At 36.8% G+C, this 26553-nt stretch overlaps 1 protein-coding gene across 3 annotated transcripts in view; it reads right to left on the bottom strand.

Annotated features, from left to right (window-relative positions):
- The window catches only part of CHRM3 (cholinergic receptor muscarinic 3), a 278715-nt gene that overhangs the window by 174649 nt on the left and 77513 nt on the right, over positions 1-26553 (bottom strand). For all 3 annotated transcript variants that reach the window (XM_068936459.1, XM_068936461.1, XM_068936460.1), the window contains one exon: positions 17027-17139. The gene's annotated coding sequence lies outside the window, so the exon portion shown is untranslated. The remainder of the gene's footprint in view (positions 1-17026; positions 17140-26553) is intronic.

The following is a 26553-nucleotide window of genomic DNA, read 5'->3' as shown; positions in this document are numbered from 1 at the left end:
ATGCTGTAGAGGACATGTGTGCTGTTCACAAAGTTGCACAATCTTATATTGCCTTGTAACAACTAGCCAGGTCTGGCAAATCTCTTTCCTCATTGACAGTGGCATGAGCAATAGAACTGTATGAATTAGTCTCCACAAAATGCTATTAACATTTCAGTGTTCTTTTAAAATTACACTGTGTCAAGCCACAGACAGAAAAAAAAAAACTGCATTTGCAGAGTACAGAATGTTTCTGCAGATTCAATGCTTCTAAGACAGGAGGAAAAAATATCAAGGCCACTTTTACTTGAGTGCCTAAATATTAATTTACCTTTCAACTAAGAAAAATGAAACTACTATTGTACCCTTCTATCACCATCAGATATTCAAAAGTGTAAGTCTTCCATAAGATACCAGTTTTGTTTGAAAACACATCTGTTCTTAATATAAAGATCAGCAAATTAGAGTTAGCATATTTTACATCTCTTGCCCAAGTTTATCTGAACAGTTTAAATAATTTTTGTTACATACTGTAATCTAGATCTTGGTTGACAACCCTTGTACTGGTTACCAGCCTAGAGGGATGGGATAATAAATAACTCCTCTGCTTCACGAAGTACTTTATAATGCAAAATGTGACAGCTCTGTAAAGCAGTGCTAGCATATCTTAACAAATTGTTGTACCAATGACATATTAAAAATTCAGAGAGTAAGAACTTTAAGCTAACAGACCTCCAACCACATATTGGTCTTGATTTTGCAGCAGATGAAATTGAAATGCCTCAACTACTGCAGCTGAGAGAACTTTCGCTTCCTCCACACCATGGTAAAAAAAAATCCCAAAGCAGTCTCATTAGGAAGGCTCTCACTGGTAGCAGTCATTAGTGACGTTCGCAGTGCTCCTCCTCACCCAAATCCTCACTTGTTTTACCCGCTTTGGTGGTGAACAGTGACTGAGGAACTTGGCTCAAGAGCTTGGGTTCCTTTACGAAAGCATCAAAAATCATGCTGCTGAGCAGCAGATTATACAGACCTCTTGGACCTGAAGAGCAGGGCTAGAAATCTTACAACTAAGAGGAAGGGTTAGGAAGGGAGCTTGGGAACCAGGTGGTGGGTTAAGTTGGCCACTGGGATGCAGTACTTCTTCCATCTACCTGTATCAAAAGAGGGACAGACCAGCTGGACAGAGAATCAGAAGAGGGCAGAAAGAACAGTCACAGCTCTGCAATGCACCACCTATGAGCAAAGAGTGAAAGAGCTGGGACAGACTAACCTTAAGGGAGACAGGGTATGCATGTACAGCCTTCAAACACGCAAAAGCACATTACAAAGACCGAGGGAATAATTTGTTTGCAAGGCTGAAAGAAAAGCTACTAAGTGAATTAATAAATTGTCTCTATGAATTGCATTCAGCTGGCTTTCTCATGCTTCCGCAGATTTCTCTTTTGCCATAGCTGTAGGAGTGGCTAGGGCTCAGAAAGCTAAAAAAAACTTGAACACTTGAAAACTTGAAGCGGGAGAACACAGATTTCCTCAGGTTAAAAATGAGTCTTAAATGTTACAGAGACTGAGCAAATAATTTCAGCAGGGAGCGGAAGACTTAAACACAGGACAGAATCAAGAAATAAAGAGAACAATTTCAACACAGAGTACATTTGGCCTCATGATTAAGTGCAGGATTAGCTGAAGAAAAGGGCAACTGCCTGCCCAAGAAAGGGGAGACACGAGCAGGAGGAGGAATTGTCAATCCTAGTAAAGATTTTGTTCAAATGCAAAAGAGTGCTACAAAACTGTAAGAAAAGGCATAAAAGACTTGTTGCTTTTAATATTTGGATCTGTTCAATTTTTTTGTGCTAAGACTCTTGTAACACACCTTTCAGGTGCTAAAACTTTCCCAGCCGTTTCTGTCACTTCAGCAGTAACAATGCACACCATTCAGAAGGATGATTTCAGGACACTTCCCCAGTGCTACAAAACCTCTACTTATAACTTCATTTTTGGTCCTACTATATGGTGCTTAATTCTATCTATTCCATCAACATAAAAGATTAGAATATTGAACACTGACAACCTATTGAAAAAGACTGAGGTACCATACCGTCCAATCTGCTTTTCTTGATGCTCGTATTTGCTCTGCAAAAGAGGTTAGTTAAGAAGCTCTGTATTTGCTTAATTTAAGGGGATACCATATGAATAAACAATGCTGTGCTTTAGAACAGAACTATATTCAGCTGACTACAAACCAGTTCTGTTGTGGTGCCATGCCACCATGTCTTCCTGATCTGTGATAAAATTACTGAAGCAAACACCACTCAAAAAGCAACCACCGGTACTGCAAATCACTGATTTTTGTATAGAACCAGAAAGGTGATCTTCAGCTACTGAGTTGCTCAGTGTCAGAGGATCATATGATCTACTTAATATATTTATCAATTTTGTTATTTCTATTTCAAATTTGCTGCTGAGTCCAATGCCCTAATGATTAAGAGCTTACTTCTAACTCTTAAACAACATTTACACACAGTTTATACCCTCTGATCTTGTGTTAAAATTATTCTTCAGCTTAATGAGGATATGCCTTCATTATTCTCTTTCAAGGATAACGGTAGTGAAAAAATTCATCAACTCAATTAAAGACAAAACAGCTTAAAAAGTGACTGATGGCAGAAAATAAAGCAATAATCAGTTTCGAATTCGTAAATAAACTCATCAGAAAACAGAGGGAAAAATATATCCTTTTCCAGATCTCTTCCACAACCAAGAAGAACCACTATAGTGAGTGAAAAGGCCCATATAAAAGCATGGATGCGGGTCAAGCACAGACATAACCAAGTTATCACGGCTTTTTCATGTCCTCCTACAGAAATAGACAAGCACTGAAGAGGTTGCTGTATAGCTGCATTTAAAAGAAGAGTAAAATTCAAATCTTACTGAAGTCAAATGTAAAACTCCTTAGGACTTCTATTTAGCAATTACTTCTCCAAATTACTACATTTAAATAGGAACTGAAAAGAAGCTTAATCAGAATTTACAGAATGGGTCCTCCATCAAAGAATATTTGAAATGACCATTTCACTGTTATCAGTGAAAATTTTGCCCTTCTCACCAAGTGAAGCTCACAACAAACTAAGAAGTGAGAGACAAAAGCAACTCAGAGCTGTGGCTAGCTGTGGGACAGGACCCATACTAAAGCAGCGCTAACCTCTTCTTTGCTCATCTTCCCCTTGAACAACGCTTGCCAGCACATGGGGGACACAGTGCGCTTTTTGCACTCTAGTGCAAAAAGCCATGTTACAAATGATGCCTTCAACGCATCATTTAACTTCTTCTGAAATCCCTCACAGGCATGCAGCCTTACAAGCAGTGTATCAGGCTACCACTGCAATGGCATCGCCCAGCTCAGAAGCTGGCTTAATGTTTTGCTAAACCTGCTACGTGACATGGCTTATACCTGCACCTTGAAATAGTATTTTGGGCCAGCACACTGGGATCTAGATCAGAGAGCTAATCCACACTTTTAAAAAGGCATGGAAATAGGTGGCCTTATGAAAGATTTTAAAAAAGCCCATCAGCATCACAGCCAATATACGGTGAAACCAACAGCCTTAATTTTGCTAGTGCTAGGATAGTCAGAGATTTCAGCTCATGTGGACGCAAGCAAGTGCTAGATGTTACGTCGTGCCTGCCACTACTCATCGCTGTTACTTCTGCTCACAATACGAGAATAGTTCATTTCCAGAAATAAAGTTAACATCCAATTCCAATTGACAAAAAGCAGTCCAAAATAATTTACTACGGTTAACAACTGTTCTCCTGACACTACTGAAAAGGTCATAATCCTAGATCAAGCTAGACATAGTTTGATGAGCAAATTATAATGAACATATTTTATGGACCCTTACTAAAGAAAAAACTGTACAGCTGCATTATTGGAAAATACCTCACCATGCCACCACAAATAACTTTGAGAAATTTGCAGGTTTTACACACTATCCGCTTTTTGTCTACTTAATGTCCCCAGCATCAATCTTGTACCACTCCTATTGAATCAGTTTTCCTCTACATACTTTGCACTTTTCAAATTAAATCACATGATAAAATCCCCACACAGAAGTAGAAAAAACTTGAAGCAAACAGCAACACTTACAGTAGCCTCTGAGCCAGATTAACCGAGTAGCAAGTTAATCACAGGAGTTTGCACATTTGAACAAGTAGATTACAAAGAGAAGATAAGTAAATATAAAGAGGGTAACAGGGTCAATTGCCTTGATTATATTTTGTGTATAGCCCACAAAATATACCTAAAAGAGACTCACAATAGGAAAACTAACAGAGAGCTCAGATACAGCCAATTAATGCTGTTAATTTAACTTGTATCGTAATGTTCTACTGACTTTCATCTACATTAGTCAAGGAGTAGATGGCTACCATTCCCATTCATTGCTAGCAAATTATTCTGATTTCGCCCTTACCCTCATACATGCAACACCACAATGACACAATATGCTTGGCCTGCTTTTTAAGGAAAAGATTTCCAAAGAAGCAATCCCCTCCTTAGAGGTAAGTAGCAGAAACTTTCTGACTTCCAAACAACAGAGATTTTATTTTAAATTACATATGCACCTTATTTTCTCTCTTCGAAATGCCCCCTTCGCCACCCTGACAATTATTCTTGATTTCTGCTTATGCCTCCAATACGTGTGAAAGAACGTAAGCAAACTACTAAACTGTCTTGCTGGGTTTTGCCCACTGGGTTAGTTACGCCTGAAATTAGCCTCACCCGTTCTTTTGTGGATTATGTATTTTGATTTATGCATATACTCCATAAGCAGAGAACCACCCCACAACTGCAATGAAAACATGGACGTAACACTAGTTTATCGCTCACCACAGTAGGCCACAAGACACGTGCTTTCCCTAGTTCTCAGGGATCTGGAGAACTTTAAGAGACTGCAAAACAGCTCTGATTGATAAACTTTCTGTGGATAGCACAGAGGTGAAGTGACCTACTGGAAAAGTCTGTTTCTCTAACTTGTAAATGACTTTCTTAACTGCAGTATTTCACATCAGCAAGTCTGAAAGTCATATAAGCCTTACAATGACACTCTGCAAAGGGGCTTCCCTTTGCAACCTCAATGTTAGCCACAGCTATGCAGTTACTGTTTTAAGATGGTCTGTGTTTTTTTTTTTTTTTTTTAAATCATTGCCCTTTGGGATCCTCCTTTGGAAACAAAACCAAAATTTCTCTTTGGAAAAAAAAAATCATAAATTTTAAATGAATCTCTTTGAAAACAAGCATGGGTTAATTAGTGTGTGGTGGGGGAAGGATTCACCAAGTTCCATCTTATCTTGGGATACTAGAAAACATTAAAGTAAGTTTGTGGAGTTTACAAAAGCCTCAAGTTTCAAAAACTTCACGGAATCCCGTAGTTACAAAGAACTGGTGGGGACAGGCAAAACACAGGCAGAAGTTAGTGACATCTATGCTGTCTGGGGATGAGACATGGGGGAAGAGGGGAAAGAGGGTGCGCACCGAGCTGCAGTGAGGAACAACCCTTTCTCAGGTCTGGTGGTTCAATGCTGTCCCTGGCAGAGCTGGCCAACTGTGCCGGCACCAATACATTTCTAAACTTAGCTGATTTTTCATCTGCCACATCAAGAAATTCAAATCTGAAGGAGTAATACAAGCATTTGAAAATAATTATATAGTTGTACAGTCTGTCAAGTTTGAGAAGTGTCCAATTATTGCAACAGTTTAATCCAGACTGAACACAGTCAGCTTTTTAAATGCACTGCATCGTGCACTTTCAACAAGTTCAAGAGTTCTTTGCCACAGCGTAGCCAGGCTATGACGCAATTTTTTGCACACCAATACAGGCGCCTTGCTTTGGCTTTTCTCTCCTACATGACTAATTTAAGGAAAAGGAGAGAAGAGGTGGAGGGAAAGTAAAGAGCTTTATTTCAGTCCTTCAAATAGCAAGTAGCATATCAGTAATTGGGCACCTGATAATCATGTATTCAGTTCAAAGTACATAAAACACTGAGAGCAGAAACAAAAGTCAAACATAATCAAAAATTCTGTCAACAATGATACGGCTCACAGAAATGTATTTTGAAAGCAGCTGTGCAAAACTCTCTATACAAGCAAAGTTTATAGCTTTCTTTAAACTAACCAAATAGAGCTGAAGTCAATGTTGACAGTCTCATACTCGGTGAAGTGATGATAATATGACAGCGTTATTTATCCTCTGAAGCAATGGTGATTCTTTAGGAGTAGCTATTAGCCGTTATCTTACAACTGGCTCAGGGTTATAGATATATGTAACGGCAGAGGATGTATGCAGCCCTCACACAGATAGCATCAGAGTTACAGGCTACTTCTTTCCCTCATCAAGTAATTAGTGCTCTGGTTACGGTGCCTGTGCAGGGCTAGCAGGCACATGAAGTATGTTGCCCTGTTGGACAGGGTTAACACGTCCATTCTGAACACAGCAAAAGACACTCAAACAAAATCGGCCCTTCTTGGAGCCTAAGAAAGGCTTAAGAGTCTCTGTTTTATCCTGCTGGTCCACCAACAAGAGTACATCCAATACACAACAGACAAGAAGCTCCTAAATCTTACAAGAACACTTTTCTTAGAATAACTCGTCTGCCTTATTCAAAACGTTAACATACTTGAAAAAGGATCTTAATACTGGCAACTACAGACACTCCATGGTTTTTATTTATTTATGTATTTTAAAGAATTGCTCTTCTTTACTGTGCACATGGCAGAGAATGGGCATGCTTTTCATAAAATAAAAATAAAAATAATCCATTTTGAATCCCTTCTCCTCAATGAGGCTCTAGCTTTTCTGGTGTTAGATATTGGTGTTATATCTTTTCTAAATACGATCAACTTGTGCTTGAAACCAGCTCAAGTATGTAAAATTTCCCAGTAAAAGAAACCTAAGAATATTTCTGTTCCATAGTTGACTCACATTCAGAACTGCATCACATCCATGACTATTTTATGACCTTGTTTGGAGACAACACAAAGTCAAGTCGCATTGTAATTTAAATTACCTCCAAACTTCTTTTAGCAAGAACAGTCCCTTGAGAGCAACTAGCACTTTTCTTTAGAGACCTCATTTTCTAACACCAACACCTGCATTCATTTAATCTAAGCTTTTCAGACTCATCAGCATCACCTGCTGCACATGCTAATGTGTGGCTCCAGGCTCTTGTTGGAAAATTTTCTGATGCCTCCAATCCCACAGGATTCTCTGCTTTGAGGCAGATTCTTCACTTTCTCTTTCTTTTCCCCAGAGTATCAACGTACCCACAGATCCTCTCCTAAAATCCTTCAGTGGCTCTTTGATAGCTACGTAAATGTGCACTCTATGAAGCAACTTCATTATTTTTCTGAACATAAAAAAATGCTCTCTCCTATCGTGATTCTTAAAACAACTAATGCAGTAAAGCCAAAACATCAACAGGCAGCAAAAACTGGACTGTGGGATATTTTAAACACCTATGGTATTTTACGCTGTGGAATAGTGTTTTCCCAGCATTTGAGGTGAAGCCACCTGGAGGAGGGAACACAGCAGCTGCTCGGCCGTGCTACGTGGCACAGCCGTTCATCAGGAGAGTTAAAGGGCGACAGACTACCTAATTGAAATGTGGTAAGAAGGTTATTATCCAGAATGTAATACAAGCTGAAATCCGGTCAGGATAACCCTAAATGGCGCATTTGCTTTTATTAGTACAAATGGTTGAAACCTTGCTGCTTTTTCTTATCTGAAACGTTTCAACTTTAATGCATGCCATTGATTAATTAGCACTATGCAAGAAGGTCTTGTATAACGCAGAGTCAACCCATTAGCTTCACTTGGCAGAAGATGAAACTCCGACTGTAACTGTTGAGTCCTGAATAAAGCTATATATCCTTCAATGAGAAATGATTTCTACGCCACTAAAATGCCCACATTCTTGTGGTAAAACCCTGACTATTTAATAGAGCGCAAGAACACTCATATCACTTAGGACAGGAATTGAAGACTGTCTAATCCACTAAAAATTCAGATGAGTAAACAGGTTAAGCAGACAAGGCTCTTACCAAAGAAAGAGCTTGGCTAAAACACCACAGTTAACAAGTATTTAGAAAAAAGCTACTGGATTCTATGTAATGGGCGACTTTAATTCGATACTACCCTGAAGGGTTAGCGTCACTTTATTTTATCTGTGTAGTTGCTGCTGCGTAAGGTATCTATGCAAAAGAGTGTAACAGAGGCAAAGATTTTTGATTAGTTCAGCTAGTATAGGCAATGTGAAAAGGCTATTTGAACAAGCAGGACAAACTTTTCCAAAACAGGAAAAAACAAAAGTAAAGGATAACCTTAAAATAGTAAAAAGGATTAAGATTTCTAGAAGAGAGGTGACACAGGATTCAGTATAAGAGATATTATATTGTACAAATGAATTACATGGCCCTTATTGATACACAATGTTCTTTTCCTGTAACCGGTAGAAAAAGTAGAAAATGGTTCAACAAGAAGACTTAGTTCTCCAGATCCTATTATTTCAAACAAAATCCTACAAAATAAACAAAATCCTACAAAATAAAACAAAATAAATTTAACTTTCTGCTTATATATAAAAAGGAAGTAGGTAGCATACAACATGGCAAGTGTCTTATTTCTGTGAACTTCAAACTATCAGGCCAATAAAAGATCTGAAGAACAAAGATTTTGTTTAAACACTGGTGTAATTCAAGACCTTTCTTTTCTGCTGTGCTGCACAGCTACGGTTAAAATACTGTATCTTCCGATCCGAAAGATTCTACTATTTTAAGAGACACTTTGTACTTAAAATGCAGAAACCACTCGAACAAGTGCAAGTGCTCAAAAGACATACTGTTGTTATAGCCTCAACAAAATAAAAATAAAAATAAGATATAGGAAATATTGTGCTCTTCGTGTTTATCTTGGCCTCTTTTTAAAATGGGAAGTAACTACACTGCATGTACAGCCATCTCCAAGGACTAACATCCCATCCTAAGATGAATATCTAAGATAAATGTAAGAGAGGAATTGCCTTCTGGAGCTGCTTCTCTCTCTTCATTGATAACTGAGATAGGCTGGATAAATCCTACCTTTACTAGAGAGATCTATGTAATCAGATACGCACGGTGCTGGATTCAGAATACAGATAAAGCACAGGATTTAAGGGAAAAAAACAAAAAAGCAGTATGGCTTTTTTTTTTTTTAAAGGAAAAGAATTACTTTCTAAATTTGCTCTCTCCTTACATGAGGATGATCCTTTTTTTCGCCCCAAACAACTTTTTTCCAAAAGAGTTTCTGTTTAATTTCAGCTATTATTTCATTTTGTTTTATGTATGTGTGCACGTATATACATGTCTATCTATATATGTGCATACATATACGTTACATAACATAAAGGTGCAGTTAATGACATGCAACAAATTAACATTAACAAACAACAGTTAACATATTATTGAGTAGAATAATAAATATGGCCTGTCTATTAAGCCCAGTGGTACCAATTACTCAAAATCAATATCCTGATGCATCTAAAATAATTATTAAAGTATTTTAGCAAAGCAAACAACAACTTTTGATACCGATTCCATCCACTGCAACGTTACTTTCAGCAAATCATTTGGCAAAAAAAATTAAAATGCCAAAAAAAGTTGCTTACCCACAATGATTTACAGCTCAAATTAACTGTAACCACAGTAAAATGCACTCAATTCACATAAAGATGCAGTCAGAAAACATGTTTATGCAAAGCTGTAGAGAACAGGAAAACACAAAAGGAAATGAGAGGAAAGCTGGTAAGGGGAAATGTTAAATTGTCTTTTGAAAAGCAGAAGTTACATTTAACATAGAAAAACATTAAAAGATGAAATTTCGTTGTAGGAAAGATGAAGACTGCATCAGGACTGTAATAGTATCATTTTGGATAAAATCAAAGTTAGAAAAGCATAAGAGAGAGGACATATGGAAAATCAAGTGTTACTCTGAAGTGATTAAGTACTATTCATGTCAGTAATCAGTTTCCAGGGTTTAACTGCTTGTCTCTTATTAGGTATGTTTGTTTGAACAGATAAGTAAGGCAAAGTAAAGAAGCTCCTTCCATATGAGTTCAGAAATCTTTAGAAACACTGTTTAGGAAAAACCTAGATTACAAGCTTCTGAATCTCAGATTTGGCTCATATCTCCTCCAAAAATAAGGATGAGGAATAACCTGAAAGGCAGCTTCAAATATTACTGATACCTCAAATAGGCAGATATGACAGATGAATCTTTCAATCAAATAAACACAGACACAGAAAAAGAAGACTTGGGTCAGAATTCTCGCAAAAATTTTTGTAGTGACAGAAAAACAACAACTATAGTCTTTAAGTCATGCAATAATCACATTCTGTCAAGGAAAGATGATTTTTCTTTACCTTAGACACTCAGAACACAACTCCGCAAAATACTCAGTCCTCAAAATTTTGAGGATTTTATGATGCTTTGCTTCAAGTATATGATAATTCATTGGTAAAAATAGATATCCAATAACATTTCAGTGTAACCAGGGAGTCTAACAAGGTGAAAATCCATGAACAAGAGTTATCATATCAGAAAGTATGACCGTCTCTTCCTTTTTAAGTTCTACTGCTAAAAATCTGCGGTGATCTGCCTTTATAACAGTAGTTCTGATCTCAATGAGATGTTTCTATGCAAGTTAACAAACTGCCAACATCCAGATGACAACAGTAAAACTGAAAAAAAAATTATCTAAACTTCTGAATAAATTTGCTCGGATTTAATATATAGTTCATCTCAAAGCAATGAATGCAGAATTGAACTGTGGATGCCTGCTGCAGCAGCATGAATTAAAATTATGAATCTCATTCCTCCCCTTCTCAAACACTTAATTAGTCTGTTCAAAACCACAGATTTTGTTTCCCTGAGCAGAGAAATGCAAATTGCTTTTCAGAAGCTGTCTCTTTTCGATCAGTGTTTCCCCTTTCCCCCATTCCACTCATTGCCAACACTGGCTAGGAGAGTAATTAAAGTCACAGGAAATATAGATAACATATGCATATGATCAGTTGGAAGTCACGGAATTGCAGTAATTCTTCCTCATTTTCTAAATCGTGCTTGGGGAAGTTACTTTTTGAATGAGTCAGCTTAATTCTGGCACATTTCTTGGTTACAGCTCATTGCTGTTGGGTAAAATTATAGGATAAAATTGGTATATGAAAATAAATTTTAAAAATAGTAATAAAAATCCATATCTCTTAAAAGGAGGCTGGGTCTGCAGAGAGCCTCATGTGGCGCCTACAACTGCCATGGGGCAGTGGCTGAGGCGGGTGCGGGGATGGCCTTCCAGAGAGCCTTACCACCAAACATTTATGTGACTTTTATAAACATTCAGTAGTCTAATTAATTAGATGCTTAGAAAAAAAAAGTTTGAAAACTGTTATTCTTCTGTTTTCTTCCTATTTTCCTCTCCCACAGCTGGGGCCACATAGCTTTTAAATATCTCAGTATTATCTTGTTTATTTCATAATAATTATGTTTGTATAAAAATCGAGTTCCAACATATATATTTATGTAACATAAAACTCCAAAATAATAAGCATTCAGAAGGGAACTTGACCTATTAACTACCAAAGAAAAAAATTTTTATTCATTTTTCTAAGCAGGACACTTTTCTTTCCAATCCATCCCCAAAGTCTCCATTGATTTTTTTCCGTGGAACCCGGGGAAATGTCAAACTTGGGCTGCTCGGGGATGCCAGAAGCTCCCCCAGGTCCCAGAGGGGTGTCCGTGTCGCCCAACCGTGAGGGGACCAGGGACTTCTGGTGTCCGCGGCCTCCCTGCTGGCACACTCGTCCTGGGGCCAGGCACCTGGATGCACAGGGGTTTTGGTGTGCTGAGAAGGTGGGTGTGAGGACACGGATGGGGAAAACCAACTCAACCACTTCTCCTTTCCCAAAGATCTTACACTGAGTCTGTTACTTTAATTCTCTGTGATTCAATAAGGTCTTTTCTAACTCTGAGGGAAAGATCCGGTGCTGTGAAGGCACCAAAGGCAACTGATCGCTGAGGCAACTCTCCTAGATCACACATGATCTAAAATACTTCCAGCTTACTAGGACCTTCTCCTATAAAAGTGATAATGGACTGGTTAGTTCTGTACTGTATCTCTGTTTTCCATTGGAAACTTTACCCTAACAGCAGGAGAATAAAAACAACAGATCTGAAGCACTGGCAGTATTTTCTTATATCACTAATAATTAATGAGAAAAATCTAGATTAACGTTCTAAGGAAAAAAAAAATAACATAAATAATCATTTTACTAGTATCTGCACATGGCTTCTTTACCCTACTAAAATCGGAAATCTCTTAGTCTTTTGTAGAAAACGATAACAATTGCTTAATTTCTGTATCCCTTAAAACATCCTTTACAGTATGGTAGAAAATGTAAAAATTAAATATTAATTCACCGGATATATTTTCATGCAAGGTTGCTGAAGCTTTACCCCAAGCACTTTCTTTAAGAGCCTGGCGCCGCGAAAGAGTATAGAATTTAAAGACACCAGTAACATTAGCATGGAGTCTCTCCTCATTCCAAGCACTGTGTTACTCATTTACTAATTTTTTTAAATGAAAAAAAAAAAAAAAAGTAGTAGTTGCATGATGAAAATGAATTTAGAAGAAAATTATACATAAATTCAAACCTATAAAAAGTCAGAATATTTGTACGATCTTCATTCAGATAAAGAAATTCCTTGCAGCAGCTCGTTTAAAGCCAAATTTCATCATGCTCACATTACAATGACACTATTTAAGAGGAAATAAAACGGTTCATTGATCCTCTGACTAGTATATCAATCATGGCATACTGACAGAGACTCATTAGTCAAGATCCTCTACAAGTAGAGAATTGCTAGCTTTAGTACATCAGGAGTAATTCCTCTTAGCTTACTCAGCTCTCCCTTAACCAAAAGCTAACTTTGAGACTAGTTCCCTTGTAGTTTTTGAAACTTTTGCTGCATAATTTTTTTCAAGATTCTTGGGACACTGCAGTCCTGGATCACAATATCTACTTGAAAATTAAGTGCAGAGAAAATGAAAAGAAAAGGAAAAGGGAATTCTTACTTCATTTGAATATATTGAGGCAGCAATAAGAATCTCATTTAAAGTTACCCAAACCAGAAATTTTCAAGACAAATGCTAACAATTATTCATTTGTTTCTGTTTATTAGCTGCAGGCATCTCAGTTCAGGATGCATCTCAGTAGAATTGTGATTTCCATAAATAATGCATTAGTAAGCTCCCTGCTTCATTCCGATTCTTCTAGCATACCTCTTATACTATTTTTGCTGGCATCCAAATGAAATTCATGGTGTGATCAGGCAGTTCAGGTAGTAGGTAGCATGGCAGGAAGAATGTACCCAGACCTCAGTACACATATCTGTGTGAACTCTAATGGACTAACATCCTAAGCAAAATAAATAGAAGTGTGTAGATCCCTCAGTTTCCACCAGAAGGAGCAAGCAATGAAAATAATAATAAAAATTGGTTTTTAATACTTACTAATGATGACTTACAATTTAAATGGAACACCTTACTTCAGTTAAAACAATGTCCGTAAACTATGATGAGCCATTAGCAGTCAGAGGCTGATGATAAGAGTTCAGAAGTAGAAACATTCAAAACCCATGCTTTCCATTAGTTAGTGTTAAAATAGGATGTTTCAGTACGTGATTTTGATAGAGATTGTTTTGAGCTGAGAAATGCATCCAAAATTTGAGATCCAGGGTTAGACTTTCTCTGAGTTTTGTTTGTTTGTTTTTTTAAACTGGCAATAGAACTACAACACTACCTAGCAGTTACTGATGCAGTCCTTAGAAGTTGCTGTCCATGCTCAGGAAATACAGCTCGTAGGTATTAGGACACTGGGACACCTGCTACAGTTTCTTATTGAGCTTTCTAGACTCATTATCAGTGTGCCTTCACTGCAAATTGATATGATTATGTACTAAAAATTCCTTGGTTATTCTTATAGCTTAACATATGGTCTGAATCACTTATCTTTTTTGTAGATATCCTGACCTTTAATGTTTTATACATTCTCTTTTTATTTACCGTAAATGTCTCCTAAACAGCATCTAGCATCTGCTCTTTATAGCTTTTTTGCCATCCTTCTGTACTGACTTTACACAGGCAATATCTTTAAAATAATACATTCAATATTAGAATACCATGTAGCTATTTCTCAATATACAGAAGACAGTTCAGCATTATGTATGTAATTTTCAATTTTTTTTTTGTTATTTCAGTGGAGCTGGATGTGCTTCCTAGTGACAAAAAACGGCCAATGTTGATATCAGCTGCTGCAATGCAGAATGAAGATACAGCAGATACTGAATAAATAGGAGCTTATGTACAATTTTGCATTTCCAGCATCCCTTATTTGTACGACGTTCTATTTCCTTTTCATGCAAGTCCTGCTTCTATCCCACCATTATTGGGACACTTCTCTAAAAGCCTGGCTTAACCATCTAAATGCAACCTTCTGCAGTCGGTTTCCCTCTTCTAGCTAATGCAGTATGAGATTTGGGAGCAAACCAGAATCCTTTATTATTATTATTATTTTTATACACTCAGAATGCATATTGCTACCTTGAATATCCTTTCTTCTCCTGTAGAGTTTGGATTTGACAAATAAAGCCATTTAATCTCCAGATAACAGTCTCCAAGCTACTATAGCTCTACATAGAAAAACCTATAGGTTTAATATAGTGTGTGCCAACATTCAATTTACTTCCTAATATCCACCTTAGATTTAATCCGGGATGAGAGCAGCAGTAGGCTAATGCACTGGGCTTTTGAGAGACTACATGAGTCTCTCAAGTAGACACGATAGCAACGTGAGGACAAAGACTTCCTTCACACTCACTTCTTCTTTGCTTGAATATTTTAACTGCAAAGAGGTGCAATTTTAATGAACATGTTGCCATTTTTTTTAAATCGTCAGGGTAATACAAAGTGGCAACATTTACTAAAAAAACATTTAAGATGCCATCATTTCTTTTTTCTAGCTCGGTCATGAGGGAAACACAGCAGACTTGATTCTGTTCTCATGCTAGTAGATAGAAGGCGTAATTCCTGGAAATTATGCTGTAACAGACCTCTGCCAAAGGAGACAAAATCCCAGTGTTTATGCATATAGGATAGACCACCTTTTCTTTGTTTAGAGAAATTAGTTCTTCCACCAGAGCTGTCACATGGCCCTTACTTCATCATGAATCAGTGCACATTCAGGATGCATAAACAGACTCAAAAATGTATGGCACATTGCTGATAAGGAAGAGGAGAAAAGAAAAGGTCAGTTCTTTGAAGCAAGTCAGCTAATTTGGCAAATAAAAAGCCTGGTTAGGGAACAATGTAGAACTCAATGAATACCCGGGGAACTGCCTCACAGAATCAACAGGTGCTAGATAACCCATCAAGCAATATCGTTTTGCTTAATAATTTGCTAGTGGAAACAAGTGACGCGATGTTTTCTCTGCTATTTACCTGGTTCCTTGGTTTCAGAGTAGTATGGTTAGTACCTGAGACATATTTCATTTGAAATGAAAAGCAAGCTGGAACGGATGAGGGACAAGCAGGCAGAAAATGCCCTCCAAAGGATGAAAAAGATGTGCTATATATCCGTGCATTTCACTATGTAAATAACTTACTTCCACCAAAAATAATAGTAACCAGTTTCACTGGCAAATATCCCAATCCATTTATACAGGATATTTAAACATGTCTTTTCATTATCAAGTGCAAACACATCTCTGGAAACTGTACTGCCTCTGTCTGAGTTCATTACAGTACTTAAGCGTACCGTAAGAATAACTTTGACTAATGCCATTAATTTGCCTCTTCTATTCTGAATGCTTATATCTCTCCCCACTTTTCTCCGTACTTTTGACTACCTCTGCACAATAACGATTCTGACATCCAGAACATGAGGGGAAAAAGAAAGTTGCCTTTCATGCTGGCATGTCAGATCTTTTCTTTTAACTTGAACCCTCATCACAGACCTAAGGGTGACAAACATACAGAAAGATTTTAACAATGGTCAACCAGTATTCTAGTAACTCTAGGACTGTTCACAAAGACTTACAAACTTTAGCATAAGAGCCATATCAAAATCCTTAAAAAGGAGAAGCAAGGCAGCAGGGATTTTAACCTCTAATGCATAAACCGATATTTGGATAGGAGTGTTATTCTGGTGTGTTAAATAGCAGTCAGTGGAACATTTTGATATCCAAATTTGGTTTGTCAAAGTTTAACATGTGTTTAGCCAAATGAACAACTAGTACTTTGGATCTCATTATTGCATGTCTGGACATTGTGTAAATCAGAAGTGATAGCTCAGTTATACTACAAGAAGCCTGCTTTTAATATTATTGCTTATACCATACTTAACATTGCTCATGAGTACTATAAGCAGATTAATCGTAAACATAGAAATATAAAAGCAGTGCAAAAATAAAATGTAAACCTTTTCTTCCTAAATATTTACTGCAATTTATTATATTTTTGTGTGGTTTGAATTATATTTTAAAAATAGTTGTAATTTTGGGGATTCTTACATTTTGTGTTCACATTGTGGCTTGTCAGATCAAAATCAGAAAGAACGTTTGGACAGAATCTAACTTGGACTAAAACACTGTACATTGAGGGGAATATGCCTTCAAGCTGAAGAGCGTGACAACAATTCAAGGTGAGAATAAGGATCTTTGCACAGCTCCAAAATCATCCACAAAAGAATAAATTTTTGTAAGACAATTTTTATTGGTTTTTAAAACATCATCAAAAAGCTTAAGAACTGTTTTCTACGTATACAGCAAACTAACAGCTCCAGGCTAGTGTATATATAAACAATGCGAACACCATCCGATGCACCTTATTGCAAACTTTTAGTTCCCTCTCTAAAGTAAATATCAAGTATTTAAAAGGTACGCAATATAGTAACAAAACTCACCATGGACAAGGAAGAGGTGAAGTATATATCATGTTTCAGATGACTGTAAATCATCCAACCTGTAGTCCATTGCACCACGCACTGCTGAAAGATCTTGCCATAACCATCAAAATCTTAAAAAAAAAAACAACATAAAAGATAATCAGACAGTGAACCAGTGAAAACTGAGTGCTACTTATTGGAAACATTGAATTAGAACTTCTTGAAAAAAACTTTTACAGAGCCTCTTCCCCCACAGTTCCTCAGAATTCCCTAAAAGTGCAACTACTTAAACAAAAACACTGACTCAAATTGTGAAAATTTTACAAATTTGTTTTTTATTGTGAAGCAGAAAGGAATGGGAGAGTTCTAACAATTTTGACGGATCCCATTTTGGTATTTTCAGATTTAAGTATTTTATCTTAAAAAAAAAACTTTTTACTTCAATTATTTTTAATTTTAAATCTTGGGTTAATATGAATTCAAGACCAAAGTGAAATATGTGATCTAAACATTGTGGATGGTTTTTCATGGGCATTTCACGCCATTTTGAAATCATGGCGTTTCAAAATGTATTTTAATTAGAGAGGGAATGAGACTATGAAATCTCTCTAAAGTGGGGTTCATGTTTTCCAGAGAACTGTACAGATCTCCAAAGCTACAGAATCTATGTTCTTTTCACTTTTAATGAGAAAAGCATAACCAAAGTGAGTAACTTTCAGATTTTTTTCGATTGATTGTTTTTTTCTGCATCAACAATATCTTTCTTTTATCCCTTCCTCTGCTTAAATCCTATGGCTAATTCTGTTAGTAGCCCAAGGGACTAACATGAGTGATCCAAACATTTAGCCCTCCAGATCTGCCCTCCTTCTCTAAAAATCTGTAAGAAATGCTGAATTACTATCCTTAACAATCCTTAGCCAAGTAATACTTAAATTGTCCAGGCTTTAAGACAAAACTTCATCAGAAAAGCTTACTTCAACCAAATCTTATCCAGATATATTTTACAAAAGAAATAAATTCTCCATTTTCATTCTGAAACATGAGAGTATTTTATTACAATCTGATGGAGACTTCCATGAAAGTCAACGCAAATAAGCTTAGGAAAAAACACTCTCTTAACATATCATTGCGCTTGATCTGTGCGGGGTTCTGAATACTTTCTTGGACTCATTTTCTAACACATTGACTTTCAAAGGACACAACTGTGTCTTTTCAAATACAGTCAGGCTATTCATCAACTTTAAGCAGATCCTGCACCGGGCTCCTTATTCTTTTGTTCCCACTGCCTTGTCAGCAAAAGCGAACTTGACTCAGGAACTGGTCCAGCTGAAGAATAACTTGCCAGAAACATTTTGTTTTGTTTTGTTTTGTTTTTTTTTAAGTTGGAGCTGTTTCCCCAGTCAGTTTGCCACTTGGCTACAAAGTCAGCAATGCTGGTGTAACAGATGCAGGGAGAGGCACAAACAGAGGGAAGAAGGCAGACTGCTTAACCCAGCACTGCTAATACTGAAATGCATATCAACTATGCCCTTGTTTTGAGATTTTCTTTTTTTTAACGAAAACGATATTTATATAAATAAACGTATATTTTAACTCAGGATTGCAAGTTCATAGCTTTCTTATAACATGCCAATATATGATACAGTACAAACTTCCAAAATACAAGGCTATGTAAAGACGAAATTAAAATTAAATTAAACTAAAATTAAATGTGAAAAATTTGAAATAGATTTGATATGGTCGTTTGGGGTCTTGCAAACAATCTTCTCCAGATCATTTCCAGATTCTTTTCCAGATAAAGTCAGTAAGAATCAATATCTTTATAATGAGATCTTACCAGAACATATTTAGATAAAATGATCTATTTGTCACTCAAATAACTTTTGTTTCATCACTTTCAATGATAAATTTATGAAAGGGCATCAGCCCAGCCTTGTCAAGACCCTGATATGGGTAATCATAAAGTTAAATTTTCACCTACATTTCTCCCTTAGACTTCATTCAAGGACTTCCTTCTAGGTGATTAAATGAGCAAAAAAACCCAGATAGACCAAAAAAAAAAAACCCCAAAACAAGCAAAACAACACAAAAAAAAATTTAAATTTTTTATGCTTTAAGGAAACTGTCAGAGGAGAATTGTTGAGTCTCCTTGTTGTTTCCTTTAAAAGATATAAAATTAACATATAAATATATATATATTTTATATATATATATAAAATATATAAATATATATATAAAATTAATGTGAGAACTCTCACATTAATTGTCTATCAGCCCATGCTGATAGTCTATCAGCCCGTTCCAGTAAAGCAGTTTCTTCTACAAAAACTTTACAAACATTGTATATTCTTTGCAATGGGAGAAATTGTAAGACGTAGGAAGCAGTCAATGTGAACAAGTCAATGTGAAATTGCAAGATGTAGAAAGCAGTCAGTGTGAACAACGAGCAGGACCTGGTCAGGTAACTCCTGCAGTCAAGGTGAGATAACTGCTGCAGTCAAGTTATCATTTCTGAATAACTACACCTTTCTAAATAACTGCACTGTAGTAACTTATGGTAAACTCGGTTAAAGCAAATGCATTCCATTTTGACTTCAGTGGACTAGTTGTAGTCACATGATCAATCATCACATCTCAAATATGAGGGAATTTTATTTATCAGTTTTAACAGAATCCCTTAACTACCATTTAATCATATGATTGAGGACTTTGCCATTCAAGAATGTGAATTTGCAAGAGTAGATTTCCCTGCTATTCTTAAGGATGCTTCAGAGACCAACTTAAAACTGAAAACTGGAGTTTAGACTTTCTGCTGCCTGCCTGAATTGCTCAAGAAAATATCTGCACAGCCAAAATAACACAAGTTTTGCCCTTCCTGTGGCATTTTGACTGCCCATGAAATTAAATAGACTTGGAAATTAAAAAGACTTTGCCCTTTTCAGACACCTTAAGAACAAGAAAAAAATTACTCCTGCAAGGAAGAATATCATTATACTGTTTGAGTAAACACATAAACCACAAAAGAGTAGTATTCTCAGTACAGAAGTTTTTTAAAGGAAACTACCAAAAGTTAGTGAAAGGTACTAAATCTCAGCCTTCTACGCCAATGAGACTCTTGCAACAACTGAAATTTAGCTCGCAACAACAATTAAAATATTTTATCAAATGCTTTAAAAGAGAAAAAACAAATCTGAAATGCAAACAACTAAAAATCTGCCTGTTGTAGCCAGACTATTGATCTGTGCCCAGCACTCAAGTGGCACAGATGTATAGTAAGAGCTCATTTGTGATTTCACAGCTGGACACAAGTCACCTGGTTGAAATTACAGTCACACACACAACTGCATGAAGGCACCGGTTCCTGCGCATCAACACTACGTGGGCACCGTGTATTCCCGCAGCCTGCTCCAGCAAGGTCAACGGTGCTCCAACATGGGTACCGGCACTGACACCTGTAGCTACCTCCAGTACGAAGGGCTGACGCATGATCACAGACTATGTGTTTTAAAGTAACTGCAATACAAATTGACTCAAGACAGTCTCCAACGAGGAGGTAAGTGTTTTCTCCCATATTCACTTCTTAAAAATGTGCAACAACTTTTAGACAACTTTTATGCCTCACCACAGTCTCCACCGAAGCAGTTCTAAGAAAAGACAATTTCTTGAATGCTCCATAGAGCTAACGTAGGATAGGACATGAATTAGCAATTGATTTCACTTACTTAATTAGAAAAGCTGCTTTGAAGAAAGTGATGATGAATGACAGAAGTAGTTTACAAGCATTGTTCTCTATGAAAATCTATGCTGGCACTGCAGTAGGTCTTTTTTTTCTAACAAGCAACCAGCACTGTAAATTAATCAGAAACCATGGATATTCTGTGTGCGTTTCGCAACCAGTAAAAGGCTAATTATGAGGAGTTCACTCCAAACACGCAGTGTAAACAGATAAAATTCTTGAGTCATTCACGTACTCTTTATTATCAGGTTATTCAAGTTTGTCCTCCTCATGTACAAGGACAACACGGTGTGTGGTTCATTCATGCAGTCAGTCATACAATGACAGCCTCAGTAACTCAGCATGCACCCCTCTGACCCAAAATACATACGTATTTGCTCAATGTATTCATTGACATGCATCGACAAAAACATCGTATGCATCTGTAATTCTAATTCTAAGCATAATTCTTGGGCCTGTTTCTTTAGCAATTAAGGCTTTTTAAATTAGTGGAAAGCTCTGTTGCTACCTAGTATCATGTAAGAAAAAGATAATAGACAAAAATACAACAGTGTTGCCAGCTACTCCCTATGTAAACCAGAACATACTGTGTAAACGTGCACAAGTGCTAAATAGCTTCTATGATAAAATGTACAACTTGTTTTAAATCATTGACTATATTCAAACTGCTTGCTATTTATACCATTTCCATTATTTAAATTAATTCTCTCATTAGGTTTAGTTATGCTAAGACTTGCATTAATAGCATGCTAAATGGCAATTGATTATTATAACACATTCAAGAGTAACAATATATTAATTGTGTATGGCAGGAGGAGAAACAGAATGGATTTGTCCCCTTATAACGAACAAAATTGGATCATAGCCAAATGACTGAACATGTTGGCCCCGGCAACAATTATAATTGTTGTTCTAATCAAACTTTGTTTAATGTTATGAATATGCAATATTTTAAAATTGTGCAATACTGTATTAGTACTTGGAACTCTGAAGTTTGTTTTAACAGTAAGACCTTATAACCACAACGACTAATGAGTACTGATAAAGGGCCTTTTAGTCCTGATACAAACTCTATGATTAGCCACTGACCTATTTTCAAAAGGTAACCAATCCAGCTTATACTTCCAACGACAAACCGACTACTCATACCAAAGAATATGATTTTCCATCAAAATGCTATTTTCCAAAAAGAATAAATGTCCAAAACCTAAAGGTAATTAACCTACATTAGGAGCCTGAGTAATTAAGAATGCATCTGGAAGCATGCAAAACTCAAAAAAAAAAAAAAAAAAAAAAAAGAGCTTTCACAAGGCATTGGCTAATATTAACTTTTTAAACCACAAATTTTCAGTCTCGGGAAGTAAGGAGCATTCACTCGTGATCTCTGAATAGTGAACATGACTTCTAGTCATGGAAATGAGACCACGAAGCGTGAGTTACATTTCCCTTACATCTTTTTATTACTTTTTCCACAATGATCTCCCACCTTACTACATCCTCATTCAGCATTTGCAATGAAATTAAGGTTGTTTGCCTCAATGCTTCCATACTCTGTAACATTTTAATTTCTTTTAAAATAATAATTCTAATTACCAAGCACCGATGAGCAATGTCAATTTGGTTTGCAATTTAGGTGGGACTGCAGACTATAGTCACTAGTGGTATCTATTATTTCTGCTGAGTATTTATTAGATCTGTATTGATGAACGTTTTCCTCAGTTTCCAGTTAAAACCATGGTTTGCATCTACATTTTGGTTATTTATTCAGGTCTGCACGAAGCCTCACAATGCTATGTTTAGATTTGTGTGAACGTTTTTTAAGCTCTTTGTGGGAAAACACCTGTTCTGCAGCTGTACAGGTACGGAAGAGAGGAATCAGCATGTCAGTCCACATCAACAGATTCTGAATAACACTTCTTACATGCATGTGCATAGTAATAAATTGTAGTTTTAATACCATCCAAGTAAAATTTAAACAGCTGCATAATTTTAAGCAGCCTTCCTCCTAAATCGGGAACTTCCTTTGCCACTTGCTCTTCTCCATTGACAAGACATCAAGTGAAGAATAGGGCTAATATAGTTCTTGTGCGAGTGCTCTATTCTGAACAAACACATAATGAAAAGGTGACATTTGCTCTGTGCTGCATAACCCTTCCATGAGCTACAGAAGCGAAAAGACCGACTTCCATGTTACTATAGGGTCTCTAACTGATTCTTCACTGATGGAGGTCAAGAATATCTTATTCCTTCTTTTCACACTAAAGGAGCAACTTCATGCTTATTTTCCACCTTGCAGAAAATAATTATTTTGGATATGTCCCACCAGAGGATTTTTGTTTTTTGTTTACTGTATCAGCAACAGAAAGGAAATATCACATGCCAAAGAATGCGTTTCTCAACACATTTAAATCCTGCGAACAGCAGTTGATACTGCTTTGCAAATCAAGCATTCACATGTTCGTGTTCTACGAACCAAATAATATTTTAGGAAATTATAGAAGTTCCTGTGCTGCAGTGCTACATGACCCATGTAAAACCAAAGTCAACTTTTTCTGAGCTGTTATTTTGTCACTTTTTGCCTGTGTGGCACAGGGTAATGAATAAAGTCAGAACTGACAGTTTGAGCAGAATTTGTGCTACTGCATAATCATCTAGCAGTAACTGTTAATTAAAAAATAAGATCAAAAGAAGGTGACTCCTTCCCTCACCCAGGATTGACCACAGACGAAGTCTGAGAACAGAACACAGGTCCCTTGGTGTGCTTACTCAAAGAAAGCAGCAAATGGTTGCATTCAGCATGTGCCCACAGAGCAGTTACCAATCCTTTCATTAACTGGTGTTAATTAATAAGAAACCTCTAAACATGCTGGCCACATCATCACTTGTGGAAAAAATAAATAAAGCTTGAAATACCACCTATATTATGTTGTAATAAAATCTGCCTGGGAGAAACAAGGTTGGAACAGCTTCACGGCATCTCCTCCTTAATGCATGTCAACACCAGCTATGTGCACTTGGATTGAAGTGAAGGGATGACTCAGATTCTGTTTTTAACCTCCCCAGAAGGGTCATTCATCCTCCTGTTCACTGGTATGTAGGACACCCAAGCTGGTGTAGCAAATACCCATTACAGACAGTAATTGGGATTACAAAATATGAAAACAACCCTGGTTTCTTGGGAGCAAAGATAAATTTAAGAGGGGAAAAAAAGAAAGCAGCAACTTCAGAGTCTGTGGGTTACACGATAAAGTCTCACCATATAAGGTAATTTAAGTGGTCAATCATTGACCGTTTTGCCATGCATGCACTGACATTAATCACAGTCGTATAAATAATTAAAACTGTTCAACTTTCTTTCCATTCATGGCCTTTGTATTACAGGTATCTGGCAACTTTCAATGTAATGTGTTTCTCTAGGGTTCCTTAGTTATAATTTCCCTTGAAATCATGTACACAGTGGCTGTAAAGTCTTCCACTGGGGCTTTAGATTTTTCACCATGTTTTCTTCTGACAGATGCAGATATGAAATGCTCAACCCTTTCCTCCCCACCTAGAGAAACAAAATGAAAAAAAAAAAATGACAACACTTCAGAGTGGAAAGTAACTTATATGCGTCTTTTAAACTCAAGAACAACTCACTAAGGAAAGTGTGAGAAAATGCGTTATTGAAAAACTGGGAAGCACTTACAGATACAGAGTTTGTGAATTACTGGCAAAATGAAATTCCCTGGTGTTCTTTCTCTCCGAAACACATGTGAAGGTCAGATAGGTTCTGCTGACTAGCAATAAAACAGGTACTGAGCTCTCAGCAACCCTGGGTATCACTGTTGCTTTTCTCTTAACCCATACATACTGCTAGCTGGAAAATGGCCAACATTTATAGACTTGCAACAGTGCAATCAGGCATCAGTCAAAAAGACTGAAGGATCTTACAGTTAGAGGTTAAAGTCAGAAACATATGGCATTTCTAATAGGATGCAGCAGACAGCACTGGACAAAAAATAATAACGTTTTAAAAACCCACTGGGAAGAAGTTGAAAAGCGATGATACTGTACTCCTCCAGTCTACCTTGTACATTACAAGGATGAGCTGCTGAACATTTAGTATATAGTGTAAACTGTTACTTTACACTGAAGCTCGTCAGCAATGCTCCAGCAATTCACAGGCTGCCTGTTTAGAAGGGCAGGTCTGGGGAGAAGGAGGATGAGAAATTCAAATCAGGGAACACAGGAACCAGGAAAGTGGCTCTTCTTGTCTCTTAGGGAAGTCAGCCAGCTGTCCCATTTGTCAGAGCATTTTCTCTGATGGACCAAAGAGCAGCAGAGCCATCAGATGCATAGTCAGCAAATTTTCTTCTCATGGCTAGAACTGTCTGGGAAGTGGCATCCTGAAAGTAGGAGGCAAATGACAGGCAATAGGAAGAAAGGAGCATTAGAAAGCTTCAATACATTTATTTTTCTGTGAAAACAGAGTATCGCAAAATAGCTAAAGAACACGTAATTTTGCTAGGACAAATAAGAAGTTTAAATGCTTAGAGGTAACAGAACATTCATCAGTTCACAATATATGCAACTCTCTAAATTGCTGAATAAATTAGTTAGGCAGATGCCTTCCGTTATTAAGACATAAGTAAACATTGCACAAACCCCAGACAGTCAAATTACATTACTGATTTTATATGGGTGATAAAACTCTACTTAAAAAAATATATTTTTATTACTATTTTAGTATAGTCCTTATCACAAGTTAACCCCAGGCAACAACAACACATCTTCAGCCCTTTCCCACAAAGTTAACACTGCTTCCTTGACCAAGATGTTGTTAGTGAAATCTGAATAGTCTTTCTCTATGTTATTCTTCCTCTGTGCTGTAACATGGACTAGAAGGGCCTTTTTCAGAGTCAACATGAGATAAGCAGTATTTTTTCTAATAAGATATAAACAAATAAGATAAAGAATTCTGATACTGCTGGATATACTGTACTTTGCTATGTAGCTTTATTAGTAATAATTACAAGAATGGGTTACACACAAAAATCATTAAAGTGAGATTAAAGGCTTATGCTAAACCTATAAAAGCTACGACCTAAAGGATAACCTTCAGACATTAAGGAAGCCTCCAAAAAGCAAGCAAGAACATACTTTACATGCAGGCATAATCACATCATAAACATTAGGTAGAAGGCTGAAGAACCACAAAATTCTTGTTTTTTTTCCATTAGAATAAGAATTAGAACTACAAAATGAAAGAGAAATCATAGGCTTAAGTACCTGACAGACTTTAGTAGAACACTGTGCTTTGAAACTCATTATCACATATCTTTTCTGTAGAGGGGACAGGTAGAAACACTTACGCTTAAGAGACCAACGTTTGCATAGGTAAACTAAAATAACCTCAATCACTCTTTTCAGTGGCTTGTAACTTTGCTAGTTCAGTCATGTGGGCTGTAGGCTTGTACGTCAATGGACTTTTTCTCTTTTCAGAGATTCACAAAGAAAGCTTGGTCTATGGAAAATTTCTGCTTTAAGGAATAAAGTACCCTTCCTGAAATTTGGCAAAGTAGGCTGACATAATAATGTTCCTCGTGCTGTTGCTACATCTAACACCAAGGAAAAGCTAAACTACAAAACTTACAAAAAATATTTTTTTTCAGTAGAGATCACATAGAATTTGACAGCTTTTTTCCAGACTTGTTTCACCCATCTTCTACCAGACAAGAGACAACAAGGTATAAAATGGAAGAAACTTCTTCCCCCCCCCCCCATCCTTTGCCTTTCAAGGCTATTTTGACACTGTTCCCTGCAACTA

The sequence above is a fragment of the Struthio camelus genome, chromosome 3, assembly GCF_040807025.1.
Source record: "Struthio camelus isolate bStrCam1 chromosome 3, bStrCam1.hap1, whole genome shotgun sequence".
Classification (NCBI taxonomy): Eukaryota; Metazoa; Chordata; class Aves; order Struthioniformes; family Struthionidae; genus Struthio; species Struthio camelus.
This window is presented reverse-complemented; position numbering and strand designations above follow the sequence as displayed.